A 15,750-nucleotide genomic window follows, 5' to 3' on the forward strand; every position below is an offset into this window, starting at 1 on the left:
TTGCTCATTCATATTTGGGTTTTTGTGCTCTTTTTTTATTGAGGTAAAATTCACATAACCTGAAATTAGCCACTTTAAAGCATACATTTCAGTGGCATTTGGTATATTCATAGTATTGTGCTACCATCACTACCATGAGCACTACCTACTTGCAAAATACTTCCTCACCCTGGAAGGAAACCCTGTACCCATCAGTCATCCTCTGCTCCCCCTTTTAACCTCTAGCAGTGACTAGTCTGCATTCTGTCTCTGAAGACTGATATATTCTGGTATTTCATATAAATGAAGTCCCACAATTTGTGAACTTTTGTGTCTGGCTTCTCTCATTTAGCCTGATATTTTTGAAGGCCATCCATATTTCATTTATTTATTTTTCCAGCAGCTCTTTATTGAACATCTACCATGCACCAAGCACTGGGGATGATGAAGCGTAAACTCACAGAGCTTGCATCCTATAGAAGGGGATAGATGATAACCAGATGCTATGGTCTGAATGTTTGTGTTACCAAAATTCATATCTTAAAATCCTAGTGCCTAATGTGGTGGTATGAGGACATGGAGTCGTTGAGAGGTGTTTAAGTCACAAAGTTGGAGCCCTCATGAGTGGGATGGATGTTCTTATAAAAGAAACCCCACAAAGCTCCTTAACCCTTTCCAGCACATAAGGACACAGTGAGAAGGCACCAGCTACATATGGACTGGGAAGAGTCACAAGAACACAGACAGCTGGTGCCTTGAACTTGGCCTTCCCAGCCTCCAGAACTGTGAGAAATAAATTTATATTGTTTATTATTTTTATTTTTAATTTTTTTACAAGAGACTTTTTTTTAAGATTTTATTTATTTATTTGACAAAGAGAGACAGTGAGAGAGGGAACACAAGCTAGGGAGAGGGAGAAAGAGAAGCAGGCTTCCCGCTGAGTGGGGAGCCCAATGTGGGGGTCGATCCCAGAATCCTGGGATCATGACCTGAGCTGAAGGCAGATGCTTAACACCTGAGTGACCCAAGGGCCCAGAGAGACTCCTTTTTAAAAAAAAAAAAAAAAAAAAAAGGAAAAGATCTTTGAGAGAGAGAGAGAGACAATGTCCAGGTGTGCATGTGCAGGCTGTAGGGAGAGGGGCAGAGGGAGAGGGAGAGAATCTCAAGCAAGCTCTGGGCACAGTGCAGGGCTCATCTAATGACCATGAGATCATGACATTAGCTGAAACCAACAGTCTTATGCTTAACCAACTGAGCCACCCAGGCACCCCTCTATTGTCTATAAGCTTCCCAGTTTGTGGTATCTCATTACAGGCCCGAATGGACTAAGACACCAGAATAAGTAAGTAAAATATTTGCAGTTTTAAAAGGAGTGGCCAGGGAAGACCTCATCCAAAAAAATGGTCTTGAATATCCTGAGGGGCATGAGGAAGTTAGCCTGTGAATAACTGAGGGAAGAACATCTTAGGCAAGGGAACAGCAAGTGCAAATATCCTGAGGCAGAAGTTTATCTACTTGTTTGCAGAGTATTCTGGAGTCACTGGACTAGTGTGGACAAGAAGATGATAGGAGATGAGGCCCAAAAGGCAGCAGGAAGCTACACAAAGGGCTTTACAGATAGGGTAACTATGTAATTTATAATCCAAAGTAGGTTGCTTTTGAGGGGGAAGGCAAGCGCTACTAAATTATTCTGGGCAATCAAATATAAACTGGGATTGTCTTAGGCATGCTGGGTCATAGCAAGGATTTAGCTTTTACTCTGAGTGAGATGGGAAGTCCCTGGTGGGCTTTGAGCAGAGCTGGGCCATGACCTGGCTTGAGACCTTCACTCCAGTTACTGGTTTAAGAGGGACTGAAGGGTGGCAAGGGTAGAAGCAGGGGGAGACAGTGAGAGGCCCTTGCAGAACCACAGGTAAGAGCTGGTGGGGAGTTGGATCAGAGTGACAGTGGAAGAGGAGGTGAGAACTCGTTACATTCTGGATGTGATTTAAGGTAAATAGGATTTCTGACCAATAGGCTGTGGGTGTGAGAGAAAGAGAGGAGTTAAAGATGGCACAGCTGAAGGCTGGAAAAGGAAGCGATTTGGAGGGCAGATCCTGTTGCAGATCCAGTTCCCAGGAAGCTGACTTTGAGATGAAATTTGCAGGGAGCAAGCTGGCTGGCCAGTGCTTGCAGGATCAACACCCAGGGGTTACGTGAAGGAAGTGGGGTCAGGCGGAGGAAGTTACTGGGATGCCATGTAGTCCCAACGAGGAACCCAGCCAACCCCAGGAAGGAATGTGGAGGCCGGGCAGCCTACAGATTTACCCAAACTGGGTCAAGGTAGTTGGTCAGATCTCCTAATTGACCTCCTACTTGACTGGTACCAGTTGGAGACCACCTGGAGAAGGGGATGGTCTTGGGTGAGGTTGTTCTCTACAGTGGGACAAGCTCTGGTGGGAAGCGAGGGGTGAGCTGTCAGCCACCAACGCTCAGCAGCTGGGGGAGGAGAATCTGGTCAGGAGCTCAATTTCAGACCTGAAGTTTGATATTTAAGGGAGATAGTAAATGACTCTTGTTCCTTTTTTGATACCAGGGGACCGTACAGTCTCTCCGTTCCCTCAAGATGGCTCTCAACCCATCCTATTCCCATACTTACCCTGAACCATTGGAACAGCACTGTCCCATAGAGATGTAATTCTAGCCATATGTCTAATTTAAAACATTGTAGTAGTCACACTCAAAAAGTTCGAAGAAATAAGTGACATTAACTTTAATAATATCCGTTATTTAACCTAAAAGATCCAAAATATTGTCATTTTAATAGATAATCAACATAAAAATCCTAATGAGATATTTGTCTTTTTTTATGCTAAGTCTTCAAAATCTGGTATGTTTACATTATAATACTTTACATTATAATACAATCCATTTCAACTTGGACTGGTCCTGTATCAAGGGCTCCATAGCTATGTGTGGCTCGTGGTCACCATATCAGACAGCACAGCTCGAGAGGTTCTCCAACCTGCCAAATCTCCACTGGCTCTTGGGCTTTGCACTTGACATTCTCACTTTCAGCATCACTTCTACTGGAAGATTCCCAAGGCAGGTCAGGGGGGCCATATTCCAGTGATTGCTTGTTTGTCTGCCTGCTCAACAAAAGCATGTGCCCTATTCATTGTGGTAACCCCAGCGCCCAGCAAAGTGTTGGGCACAGAGTGTGTACTCAGTGATTTTTATCATGAATAAATTATAGCAACACTCTATTTGTATATAATTTAGGAGTCAGGAGGCTGGTAGAGGCACAGATTTTTCTCTTTCTTCTCTTCTGGCTTTGCAACAATATCAGGATTGATGGAGACGTACCTAGACCTTCCTCTGGGAATCCGGCTGAACTTGAGACGGTGTGCCCTGGGTGGCATTAAGAGGCTTTACCTAACAGAAATGGACTGAACAGTCCTTTGAACAGGGCACTACCACTCTCCTTTTGTTATTTTCCTTTCCCTTTGTTCTTTCATTTCCCATGACTTTGACAACAGCCCTCAAATTTAAGCACCCAAGACTGAACGTCCATGAAAAAAAAAAAGCCACAAAATGCAGAAGTGATGGTGACAATAGGTAACTCACTGTTGTGGGAAATCAAAAGGGTGAGGAGTGGAGAAACTGTTGAAACTTCTCAAACACAATAATCTCCCGCCATTAGAGCTTGGACTGCAAGTGATGTGGGTACCTGAAAACCCGCAGTGGGTGTTGCCTTATCTTCTCCCTCTGAAACGTGTTTCTTGCCTCTTTGGTGATGAGGGCTTACTTGCCTTGTCGCATGCTTGAACTGTTGTGTGAGCATAACTTTTTTCTTTTTCTTTAAGAGAGAATTTGGCAAAAAATGCTCATGCTCAACAATGGAAACTCCCATTTTCCACATGTCTTCAAATTAAAAAAAAAAAAACCTTTTCATTATGAATAATTTTAAACATACAAAAGGGAAGGAGGTCGTATAAAGAAATCTCAAGTTCCCATCACCAAGCTTTAACAAGGATCAACTCATGGCTGATCTTTTTTCATCTATGTCTCTGCCCACTCCCCCCACCCATTGTATTTTGAAACCAATTCCAGATAGTATAGATCTGAGATAAAATCTACACATATTTAAGTATGCATCTGAAAGAGGTGTTTGTTTGTTTGTTTGTTTTTAAACTTAGAAAAATGGCTTCCCTTGCTACCTCTGTTTTTTTTTAGTGAGATCAGAATTGCAATTCAGGTCTCTATGTTCCACGTTATGGTGCGTTTGTAGGTATTTAAGCAGCTGGCGAGTTAATGACATGAGCAACCAGAGTTGCTATTAGCTCCTGATTTATGAAGCCACATGTTCAGCTTGTATGACGGATGTCATTAACATCAGGCGTGGCGGGCGCATTCATCTGTCTCTGCCCAGCACTCTTCAGTCATGAACGCACTCAACAGATGGGGAATTTCATGGCCACAAATGGAATTGTTTATCCTCTCATTGTTCCCGTGTCAGCAATCAAACTAAGTCCATTACCCACCAATAAAAAGATCAGCCTACTGCCAATCCAGCCATGGGAGGAACCGAAGCTACGTTGAAGGGATTTAGAGTTTTAGAGGGGATAAAAAAGTAATAAGCCACATAAAAAGTTAAGACCCGAGAGAAGAGTTTGAGTCTCTCATTCTAAAGGTTTTAAGGGATTTAAAAGGGAAGGCCTAGAAATTCAATCTTTTCTGTAACATAAAATATACTCTGGAGACCTCTAATTATAAATATTGCATAGCTTTTATTGTCTGTTGATGGCTTTATTTCACTTTACCAAAAAAAAGCACTCAAATTGGGCTTTGAAGAAAAAGGAAATGTTGGATTCATCATGGAAAAGCTGCTAAGATGTCAATGGTGTTACTAATGGTAGGAAGATTTTCTTTTGTGGAGATAAATCGTTGTCTATTCTTTACAAAGTTGTCCCTCATTGGCCTAGATGGGGGGGTTCTCTGTGCACTGATCTGTAAGAGGGAAGGTTTCTAAATCCTGTGGACCCCTCAAGGCTGCCCTCCCAACATTTTTAGTTGACCTGGACTTCAGAAGGCATATCTTAGAACACTTTTTGCTTTTTGGCAGGTTATTTTTATATCAGGATATAACCGGCAAGACATGTTTGTTCTGCTCAGTAGTTGTAGCTGAGGATCTGAAGCAATGTAGGCTTTGCATTTATTTGGTTGCAAAGTTCAAGACTTTAGCCAATGAAAAATCAGATTGAGTAGTAAAAAAATCAGACCAGTTGTTTCATTCTTTCCTTCCCATTCTTTGCTGCCAAGTTATTGATAATTTAATGGTGTGTATGCCAGCTGTCAGGCGAGGTGATAAGGTTCTAGAGATGATTAAGACAAAGTCTTTTACCCTTAGTTAACAGACTAGAGGGGGAGCTAGACAAGGCAATAAATGATTGGACAAAGAATAAGATATATTTACGCCACAGAGTGATAGCTAGAGGCACAAAGAGAATGTCATGGGCAGAGGAGACCTCAACAAGTGTTCCTTGATGCCCCTAGGGAGGAGGGTGAGGCTGCAGTGAAGGGTCCACGTGGGGACAGGAGGCTGGTCAGGGAGGCAGGGGCAAGATCCTCATAGCCTTGCTGGTCTACTATGGGATGTGTGCCTTCTCTTGAAGGATTTTAATTAAACAAAAACATGGTCAGACAATTTGGGTTTTATAAAAACCATCCTGGGCCCAGTGTGGAGAATGGATTGCTGGAGGTTAAGAAATGGAGGCAGGGAAGCCATCAAGAAGGTGACTGTGGTGATCCAGGTGGGGGGTGGTGGACCCAGACCAAGGGGGCTTTGTATATGTTTGGGGTGAAGAGGAAGGTGTAATAATGACTCATTAGTTTGTTAAAATGACAACATTGAAAAATATGTAAAGTGTTTGAACAGAACTTGTATAATCTACACTCAGTTACTGTTAACTCATATTTCTTGTTCTTCTTTGGGATTTAGTACTTCCCAGTGGTCGTAACATAGCACAGAGGAAGAGGAGGAGAAGGAGAATTAGGGAATGGGAAGGGAGAAAGGACACTGTATTGAGAACAGAGTGTTTGCCTGTGTGTCTCCTGGAGTCTTCGCCCTGCAGGAAACATTACCTGTGGTATGAAGAAGGAGAGGCGAGCTTGGTGTTGGAGGTGTTGGAGGTCTTGTGAGGTGGTGGGAGTTTGGGGAACCTGAGGTCAAAGTTTCTCAGACAGGAAAGCCTACCTTCCTTGGGCAGCTGCTATGGCTGAACCTGTCTATTCCATAAAGCTGTGTGTGAGGGATTTGCTTTTCTTTCTGGATGACCAGCTCCTGCCATTTTTTTCTGTTCTGTTATTCCATGATATTTATATTTGATAGTTTTTAGTCACTGTTACCAGCACAATTGTGCAAAGGTCAGGCTGTTTGACGCAGGTAGATGATCTGGTTTAAGGAAATCTACTTGTGGAAAGTAGAAAGTACTTTCTACTAGAAGCTTCTGTATAAGATACAAACAATGTTAGATTTGTTGAAGAAACCAGAATGATGACTCTATTCCTCCTTCCATCCCTCCTACTTTCTTCCTTTTCTTTCCTTCCTTTCTTTCTCCCTTCTTTCCTTCCATTTAGCTATTTAATCAACAAATGTTACTGAGCTGTTCTAACACCGTTGAGATAATTTACTGACTGGGGGCTGTGGCTTCTTCAGGAACCAAGCTGCAAATATGCTGATCTGTTTCCCCTGCTGGATTATGTGCTCCTTTGGAAGCAGGGGTCTCTCTTCTATCCATCTTTGTATCCCCAGAACCTGACACAGGATTTTGCACTGAGTGGTTAAGGAAGATATCTGTGTCTATGTCCAAATTACTTGCTACCACTTGCTAGCAGTGTGACCTTGGTCACTTACACAGCTCTCTGAGGCTTGATGTTATCATCTATAACATGGAGTTAATAGCAATATCCACCTCAGTAGGCTGTTTTGAGCAATTAAATGACATAACACACCTGAAGCACTTATAGTGCCTGGCTCATAAGAGCTCAGCCATGCCCTCAGTATTAGGTTTACAGTAAATGTTACTGAACTGATTCCCTAGGACTTAGTGTAAGTTTATTAATTTGGATGTAAGTTTAGGCAAGACAATCTACTCTATTGGAGTCTCTATTTTTAAAAGGTTTATCTGAAAACTGGAAATTATAATACCTGCACAGCACCTTAACAGGATTATAATGGAAATGGAAAAGCTTGCTTTGTCTATTAATTATAAAAATAACTGAACTCCAATAAACTACCTAAGCATAAACTTAGATATGGGGGCACCTGGGTGGCTTCGTGGGTTAAGCCTCGGCCTTTGGCTTAGGTCATGATCTCAGGGTTCTGGGATTGAGCCCTGCATTGGGCTCTCTGCTCGGCAGGGAGCTTGCTTTCCCCTCTCTCTCTCTGCCTACTTGTGATCGCTCTCTGTCAAATAAATAAATAAAATCTTTAAAAAAAACCTTAGATATGTTTTTTATCTTATTTTCAAAAGATGACACCGATTCTTTTAGTTCATAAAGAGCACCTGTAAAACTGTACAGCTAACCTTATAGTTATAGTCTGGATGCTTTCTCCCTAGGATCAGGAACAAGGCAAGGATATCTGCTCTCCCTGCTCTTACCGAACATAGTACTGGAAGTTCTAGCCAATGCAATAAATCAAGAAAAGCAAATAAGAGGCACCTGGGTGGCTCAGTGGGTTAAAGTCTCTGCCTTCAGCTCAAGTTACGATCCCAGAGTCCTGGGATTGAGCCCCGCGTCGGGCTCTCTGCGCAGCAGGGAGCCCGCTTCCTCCTCTCTCTCTGCCTGCCTCCCTGCCTACTTGTGATCTCTGTCTGTCAAATAAATAAATAAATAATCTTAAAAAAAAAAAGCAAATAAAAGGTGTACATATTAGAAATGAGGAAATCAAACTGTCCCTGTTTGCAGATGGCATAATTGCCTATGATTCTCAAGGAATCAACGATGTTGCAGGATATAATATAGATGTGCAAAAATCACAGTTCTGTATACTAACAACGAACATGTGGAAACAGAAATTAAAAAAAAAAACCACTTATAATTGCTGTAAAGAAAACAAAATATTTAGGTATAAAACTGACAAAACAAAAAAAAGTAACAAAACATGCCTATGAACCGTGTCCTAAAAATTACAAATGCCGATGAAATGAAATGTTGATCTAAATAAGTGGAGGGGAACCTGGGTGGCTCAGTCAGTTGAGTGTCCGACTCTTGATTTCAGCTCAGGTCATGATCTTAGGGTCATGAGATCATGTGCATTAGACTCTGCACTGGGCTTGGAGCCTGCTTAAGATTCTCTCTCTCCCTCTGTCCCCCTCCCTGGCCCCCACTCATGAGTGCACTCTCAATCTCTCTCTCTCAAAAAAAATTAACACAAAATGGATCATGGACTTATATGTAAAATTAAAACTTTTAGGAAAAAATTTAGGATAGAATCATAGAGCTCTATGGCTAATCAGAGTTCTTAACTTGACACCAAAGCAAGATAGGGGGAAAAATGATACATCGGACCTCATCAAATCAAAACTTTTTGCTCTGTGAAAAGGCACTCTGTAATTAGATGAAAAGACTGGGGCGCCTGGGTGGCTCAGTCATTAAGCGTCTGCCTTCGGCTCAGGTCATGATCCCAGTGTCCTGGGATGGAGCCCAGCATCAGGCTCCCTGCTCAGTGGGAAGCCTGCTTCTCCCTCTCCCACTCCCTCTGCTTGTATTCCCTCTCTTGCTGTCTCTCTATCTGTGTCAAATAAATAAATATAATCTTAAAAAATAGTTTATTTTTAAAAAAGATGAAAAGGCAAGCAGTGGACTGCGAGAAAACATTTGCAAACCACGTATTTGTCAAAGGATTTATAGCTGGCATATATAAGAATTTTCAAAACTCGACAGTAAAAAAATAATCTAATTAGAAAATAGGCAAAAGACATGAACAGACATTTTAGCAAAGAGGATATACAGATGGCAAATCAGCACTTGAAAAGATGTTCAACATCATTAGCCATTAGAGAAATGCAAATGAAAAACGGCAATGAGAGCTCACTACATGCCTCCCAGAACAGCTAAAATAAAAAACAGTGGTAACAGCAAATGCTGGTGGGATGTGGAGAAACTCACACGTTTCTGGTGGGAATGTAAAATGGTGCAGCCCCCTGAAACAGTTTGGCAGTTTCTTACATAACTAAACAAAACCATATGGCATTCTTGGACATTTAACACAGAGAAATGAAAACTTATGCTCATCCAGAAACCTGTACACAATCTTTCATAGCAGCCTTATTTGTAATAGTCCCAAGCTGTAAACAGTCAAAATGTCCTTTGGCAGCTGAATGGTTAACTGTGGCACATCCACATCATGGAATAAAGAAGGAACTATTAGTACACTCAATAGCCTAATCAATCTCAGGAGAATTATGAGTGGGAAAAAAAAAGCCAATCTCAAAAGGTTTTGTGCCTAAAATGTACAAAGTTATAGAAATAGAAAAGAGATTAGTAGTTGCCAAGGATTGGGGAGGGAGAGAAGTGGCTCTGGCTCTAAATGGGTAGCACAGGGCATCCTTGTGATGGAATTGTTCTGTATTTGGGCTGTAGTGGTGGCCATATGAATCTGCGCATGTGACAAAATGTGACAGAACTGAGTACACACACAAATGAGTTCATGTAAAATTGTGAAACTGAATAAGGCAGAAGCAGTGTATCAGTGTCAATTTCTGTGGTATTACACTACAGTTGTGCAAGGTGTTACCATGGGGGGGGGAACTGTGTGAAGGTGTATGGGATCTCTCTCTGTGTTTTTTCTTTCAATTGCATCTGAATCTACAATTATTTCCAAATAAAAATTTAAAAATACAGAGAGGGCACCTGGGTGGCTCAGTTGTTAACTGTCTGTCTTTGGCTCAGGTCATGATCCCAGGGTCCTGGGATCCAGCCCTACATCGGGCTGCTGAGCAGGAAGCCTTGTTCTCCTACTCCTTCTCGCCGTTGCTTGTGTTCCCTCTCTCACTGTCTCTCTCTTTCTCTGTCAAATAAAAGATCTTTAAAAAAATTTTTAAAAATAAAAATACAGAGAAAGATGAAAGAAATATAAGCTTATTTGTAATGATCTTTTTCTGTTATTCTATAATTGTTATCATAGAATCAATTGTTATCACACGTCCAAGTGACCAATCTATAATACACTTCTGTCTCTGACACCCAGCTCATCCTTGATGGTTTCTACCACCTTTCTCGATATGTTCCAAGTTCCAGCAAGGCACCAGGATTGGGCCACGTTTACTTCTCCAGCCTCAACTTGCCAACTCTTGCTTTGCATCTGACACCCCAGCAATGCTGAACTGTTGAAAACTCTCTGTGTTATTGTTCCTGCTGTTCATTGTCCCTGGAATGTCCTACCTCCTATCTAACTCCATCTTTCCTTCATGGTTCAACAAGGAATCACTTCTTTCATGAAGCCTTTCCAATTTTTTTTTTTTTTTTTTGGATCACTGCTCTTGCTGTACTTATTTAAAATTATAACCTAAACTCTCCATAGTTTGAATCAGGCTTGGTTTGGTGTTGCATTTTGCAAAAGCATCACAGCACAAGTCTGACTTGCAGAAAGAATTTTAAAACAATCTATGTCATTATTGCCGTCTCCTGAGACACTCCAAAGGGGATTCCATTCATAATACAGAGACAAAGTTTAAGAACAAAACCAAACCACTCTCTCCCTATTTATCTTCCAGTGCCTGCTTCTTGGCTGCCCCTCATCTCTTCCTCTCTGCTCACCTCACCTAAGAATCTTGTTACACTCATGTTGCTGCCTCAAGTCTTTTCTTCTCTTTCTTTCCTCTGGATTTACTACTTTATTTTCTGCTAGTGGCTCTTAGCCCTTTCTGATGTAAATCCTTCGAGACTCTGTCATTTGCCAGCAAATCCTAGGTTACTAGGTTTACCATAACAAAATCCACAGACTGGGCAGCTTGAAACACAAAATTTTATTTCCTCACAGTTCTGGAGGCCAGGAGTCCAAGATCAGGTGTCAACAGGTTTAGTTTCTCCCAAGGCCTCTCTCCTTGGCCCACCTTCTCACTGTGTCCTCACATGGTCTTTCTTTTGTGTGCATGCATCTCTGTATTTCTTTTGTGTTCAAATTTCCTTTTCTTAGAAGGACACCAGTCAGATTGGACTAAGGTCCACACATATGACCCCCTTTAACCTTATACCTTTTTGTAGACCCTACCTTCAAATACAGTCGCATGTGGAGGGAGTTAGGGCTTTAACATATGAATTTGGGGGAAACAATTCAGTACATCATACTGGGTAACTGAGGCTACCCAAGAAAGGTGGGGGAATCCAGGCTAACAAAGATAATACCCTGCTATTGGCTAGACAGGGACATAGGGTGGAATCAATGAAAGTTTGGGAGGTGCTCCATCTCTCTCTCTTCACAAAGTTAGGGAATATCTTTTTCTACTCAATTTTATTTTATTTTATTTTTTAAAAGATTTTATTTATTTATTTGACAGAGAGATCACAAGTAGGCAGAGAGGCAGTCAGAGAGAGAGAGGAGGAAGCAGGCTCCCCGCGGAGCAGAGAGCCTGATGCGGGCCTCGATCCCAGGACCCTGGGACCATGACCTGAGCCGAAGGCAGAGGCTTTAACCCACTGAGCCACCCAGGCGCCCTTCTACTCAATTTTAAATCAAACGTTTTAAATCTATACATTTTGGTGTTTCAGTAACATGACAGGGGACCAGTCCTCCCTGCCTGCGCTCATTTTTGGTGAGATCATCTAAAACCCTTTATCAAGGCCGTGAAAATTAATGAAAGGATATCTCATTTAGAATGGAGTTGGAGGCCAGCAGGGGGCGCTCCTGGGCCCTACCACGTGCTGTCAATTGCAGACCCAATAGGAAGAGCCGCACCTTGGGGTGAACTTTTCTATCACAGCTGGAGGAGGAGAGGCTTTCCTCCTGCCTCGGCAACAGCCCAGCCAATAAGAAAGAGTCACAACACAGCCAATGAGAAGCCGCTATCCTTTAAACTCCCAGGTTAGGCCAATGGGCTTTTTGTTTATATCAGCCCTTCCAACTGCCTTCTTCTCCTTTGATCCGGGTGTTCTCCTATGGTTTTGCGGTAGCGTGCTTACTCTGGATCGCAGTTCGCTGCTGTTTCAAAATAAGACCACGTTTTGCTGGTAAAATAACAGGCAGTTTTATTTTCTAAGGCTAACAAGGGTATGTGGTAGATAACTAATGCCGGATGTCAAGGACAAGAGCCAGAACAGGCACCCTGTGGTGCCTATGAGTGAGCAGCACGACCACTGCGTTGCCTTTTTCTAATTAGATGTAAGTAGCTGTCCTTTTTTTTCACCTTGGCACTTTTGCTCTTGAAGCACAGTTAGTTTGATTTATATCCAAGGACCTACTTTACCAATAATTACAAGCACTTCTCTGTATTCAATCTTTCTACATCCCTTTTCACATTAAATTGGAAACTTTTTACAACATACCTTTTAAAATAGGAATTTAACAAGGAGGATTTTCATTTTCTTTTTTTTATTTTAGGTGGGCTCCTGGTATGGGGCTTGAACTCAAGGCCCAGAGATCAGGACTTGAGCTGAGATCCAGAGTTGGACACTTAACTGACTGAGCTACTCAGGCACCCCTAGTCTGTCTTGTCTTTCTCTCCCTTCCTCTCTCTCTCTTTTTTTTTCTTTTTTTTTTTTCCTTTCTAAAATTTTATTTGTCAGATCAAGAGAGCACAAGCAGGGGCAGAGGGAGAGGGAGAAGCAGGTTCCCCACTGAGCAGGGGGCGCATTGTGGGGCTCCTTGCTGGGCCCCGGGATCATGACCTGAGCCGAAGGCAAATGCTTAATGACTGAGCTACCCAGGCACCCAGCTACTTTCTTTTTTAAACAAATTAGAGCGGTTTTATCAGTCTGGAAACCTCATAGCAGGGAGTCTTATATTCTTTCTACCAATTATACTGAAATGAGACTTGGTGTACTGTTACTTCATGTACTTTTTAATAGTCTCCTTGTGGTTGAAGCAAATACCATCAAGGCTAGAGTCATAAGCAAGCGGCATCTTCTTTCTGTTCAGGCTTTGATGGGCACATCCTGAAAGGTCTTAGCCTGAAAATAAGGTGGATATTCGAGGCGGGAGCTTGCAGGGCAAGCCAGTCATGGTGGGGAAGAGGCAGGACAGCGCTCAGGCATGGTCTCCCAGTCTGGTGGAGGAGTCCTGAGGTAAGTTTCTGGTGTTGTCCTGACACTCCTCAGGGGCTCATCGCCTTACCGCATGCTATGTAGAACCAATTCCAGCTGAAATCTGAGCCAGGTAAGTTTGAAATGTGAGAAAATTGCCATCCTCTCAAAGTGTGGTTCCTCGATCAGCAGCATCACCTGTGAACCAGTTAGAAATGCAGATTCTCACTTCCCACCTGGATTTAGTGAATCAGAAACCCTGGGGACCAGGCCCAGCAACCTGTATTTTACTAAGCTCTCCAGAAGCTTCCGATGCACATTGAAGGATGAGACTGCCGCTCTGTTTCCATCACCATCTATGCCAAGAAGCCACCAGACAGGCCCAGGTGCTGTTTAACTTTCCTAAACCAAATTGACTTACCAGCTGCCTCCTGGGTTCCAACCCAGGTTGACAGGATTTGAATTTCTCCAGGGTAGGAGGAAAGGACTGACCTATATCTTTAACTAGCATCCCAGGTACTTCTTGTTCTGAGGGAAGTTTGGAAGCCCTTAGTGTACAGCTGATGTCACTGTAGTGATCTGCTAGTCAGCTGCTGGGGTGAAAGTCTTCCTGTGAACCTAGCATTCAGGAAAGGGAAGAGAAATAACATTTACTGAGCAAGGACTGTGGGCCAGCCACTGTTGTAGACATTTCGCATATGTTACTTCCTGTTGATGTTTATAACAACCTTATGAGGTTGTTTGTGCTCAGAAAATCTAAGTCTTTACCCTAGGTTACTCAGTAAGAAGCAGGGCTGGGATTCACCCCCAGTACCCTTCTGTGTGACCTCCAGCATGGCCAGCTCCACTTTTCTCTGACGTGTCAAAGGTTTGCAGGACCTTCTTTTGTTTTTCTTTTTTCCCTTTTAATGAAATAAGATCCTCTATTCTGCAAATACTTATGGGTCCCCTACTGTGTTCAAGGTATTGCATTGTACACAGGGGTGTACAGTGTTTAAATGCAATTCAAGAAGCTCTCAGACAACAGAAGGCACTTGAAAGGTAGTGAATTTGGTGGCTGGAAATGCAGGGTCAGGATGACCTTGGGATTGAGTGCTAGTCCTACCCCTTACTAGCTGTGTGAAGTTGGTTTTTGTTTGTTTTGGTTATTTTTTTTTGTTTTGTTTTAAACCTAGTTTCCTCATATGTGCAAAAAGGACACAGTAATGCCTCTCTCATAGTGGGCAACTCCTTGATCAAGGGACTGCGCAGGTTGAGGACCCAGTAAATGACTCTTACTTGAAACTGTTATAATGAAACTGTTACTGTTTTTAGTTTATTATTGTTGCCAGCTGTAGTACATGCCCTAGTAAATTGGCCTCCACTTTTCCTAAGTGTTGATATTTATAAAGTGACACTGGTTTGGTTAAATATTACTAAAAAACCCCTAAATGTCATGTTCCTGTAATCATTCCCTTGTTGCCCCCCCATCACCGCTACCTGCAGAACCCCAATCTTCCTCTTCCCAAATACATGATCTCCTTCCTCCTTTGGGAAAATATTTTGTTAAGGTGCTGAGCTGTGTACTGAGTATATAGGAGTTAAAGGAGATGTAGAAAATGAACGAAAATTGGCCTGTCCTTACTCAGGTGGCCACTCCAGCCTGGTGGTTCTCTTTGGACCTCTTTCCATTTGTATGTTGCCTCACAAACATTCTTTTCTCCAATGCAATGCTTGGTATATGGTTCACGTTGGTCTCTGGTAAATGTTGCCAAAGCCACATGGGACCAATGTGCATAATTGCAAAGATTTGAGAGGTTTTTGATTAAAGGGGCAACTTAGACCCGTGGGAGGGATCTTGGTGGAGATGGTTGTTGGTTATGTTCTCCCAGTGTAGCAATTCTTGCACATAGGCCTGGATGGTTCTAGAACAGCCTTATAGAAAAGGATATTTATAATGTCCCTGTGGGTTTTTGTTTGTTTTTGGCCAGGAAAACGGGGGGCAATGAATAACACAAGCCCACAGGTTTAGGGTCGCATGGAAGGTTCTAGAAGGAAAAAAAAAGTGACAGAGTCGTCTTGGTGATCTACGGTTTGAATTAAGTAACACTAAAGTCTCATAATTTTATTTGAAAATTTTAATCTGTGTTCATGTGAACTGTTAAGGTACACTGATATTAAAAAAAAAAACCACAGGTGACTCTTGCAGGTCTGCACAAATAGCCTAGCCCTGGTCATCCATGTGAGTTCCGTTTCATTTCTTGCTGGCTTATACTATGTATTTTGAAGAGAGGATTAAAGGAGAAGGGACACAAAGTTAAGACAATAGTAGAGTATAAGCAAGTTGGTAGTATGAATCAAAAGTCATAAAAATGTCCATACTCGTAATATAAAAATTCAGTTTGGGGTTAACTTAAGAAGTTAATTTAGAATATGATTCAAAAAAAAAAAAAAAAGCCATATACACATTATTCATTGCTATGTCACTAGTAGGGGTCAAAATTTGGAAGCAATCTTGATGCCCCTAATAAGGATGTGTTTAAATTTCTATTCAGGAAAACGTTGTGT

Source organism: Enhydra lutris, unplaced genomic scaffold (assembly GCF_002288905.1).
Source record: "Enhydra lutris kenyoni isolate GAN:26980312 unplaced genomic scaffold, ASM228890v2 scaffoldscaffold41, whole genome shotgun sequence".
Classification (NCBI taxonomy): Eukaryota; Metazoa; Chordata; class Mammalia; order Carnivora; family Mustelidae; genus Enhydra; species Enhydra lutris.